At 46.0% G+C, this 1,366-nt stretch overlaps 1 pseudogene; it reads left to right on the top strand.

Annotated features, from left to right (window-relative positions):
* The first annotated feature begins 878 nt into the window (after positions 1-878).
* On the top strand, positions 879-997 carry LOC126532556 (5S ribosomal RNA; annotated as a pseudogene).
* The last annotated feature ends 369 nt before the right edge of the window (positions 998-1,366 follow it).

The raw sequence follows: 1,366 nt of genomic DNA, 5'->3' as shown, positions 1-1,366 counted from the left end.
ATGTTGTTAGCACGGCAAGCATGACGGGAACGCTGCGTGGTTATTTAAGTGGTCGACCGTGTACACTTCCTTTCTGTTCGTTTTACGAATGATTACCTTTGTGAAGTGAAAAGGAAAACATTGTATAGAGATGTATGCGACATTGTTTTGCCAGTGCCCTTATACAGAGCCATATACAGTGGAGGGCCAAGACAGGACGTACTCAAAGGAGTAAAACACATGCAGCTGCCACCAGGGGTAAAGACCTTCTTCTTTAAGCTACACACCGGAACGCTCTCCGTGAAGAAGTTTCTGGAGGAACGGGGTTGTCTCGTACTTTGAGGGTCGCACTGCTTGATATGCAAGAAGCCCGACACTATCTATCACGTTTTCCTACATTGCTGGGCGGCAGTTTTCTTGTCGGACGTCTTAAAGGGAACGCTGAAGAAAGAGCTACCGGTGGACCCCCAAAGGATCAGGTATTTGGCCATTAAGGATGACGACGGGGTTCCCTATGCCTTTGTTATGTTGAGTGCTCTCCACTGTATATGGCGGGCTCGTTTAGCAGGGTACCATTGCGATCCTGACGCTAGGCCAGCTCGTGCTTACTTCAAAGAATGTATGTCGCGATTTATTGAAATGCAGAAAATAGAAGAATGTGTACCGGATTGGCTGTCGAGGCTAGAACTCCTGACAGCCATGAAGAAATTTTAGTTTGACAACGCCAGTCCAACATGGACAGACATCTCTATTGTGCGGTTTCTTTCCTTACGCACCTTCCGTTGTTCGTTTGTTGTTTTTTTCTTTTCCTCTAATGGTTGGAATATGCGATACATAAGTGTGTGCTAACTGTATCGTCTAAGTAACGTCGAAGACCGGCTATAAATAAAAAAAAGAAAAAAATCGGCCATACCGTGCTGAATGCGCCGGTTCTCGTCGGATCCCCAAAGCTAAGCAGCATTGGGCTCGGTCAGTACTTGTGAGGGCGACCACCTGGGAACACCGAGTGCTGATGGCACCCTTTTTGCTTTTTTTATTGCTTGCTTCTGTGACTTTTTTTTTTACACTCACGCGTGGGTGGTTGCATTTACTGTTACGTTCAACTGCAGCCTGCTGGTAGAGTCAACGTCGAAGTGCAAAAACAACATGCAGGCCACTAGGCGATTGTACGAGAAGTGACGGTGGTAAACGGTATAAGTAATGGTGCAAACTTTAGTCGCACAATCTGCTAACCGTTTGCCTAATACACCCGTATACAGCTCCATGACAATCAATAAATTGGCACATTGCTAGCGCCAAACGTGGGCTGCAGCGGACGCAAATCGTTTCTTTTTCTTTATTGCCAGTCCTCGACATGTCTCAACAACACACATTTCTTAAATGATAT

Source organism: Dermacentor andersoni, chromosome 4 (genome assembly GCF_023375885.2).
Source record: "Dermacentor andersoni chromosome 4, qqDerAnde1_hic_scaffold, whole genome shotgun sequence".
In the NCBI taxonomy this organism is placed as follows: Eukaryota; Metazoa; Arthropoda; class Arachnida; order Ixodida; family Ixodidae; genus Dermacentor; species Dermacentor andersoni.
Note: the sequence above shows the minus strand (reverse complement) of the source record. Positions and strands in the feature narration are given on the sequence as shown.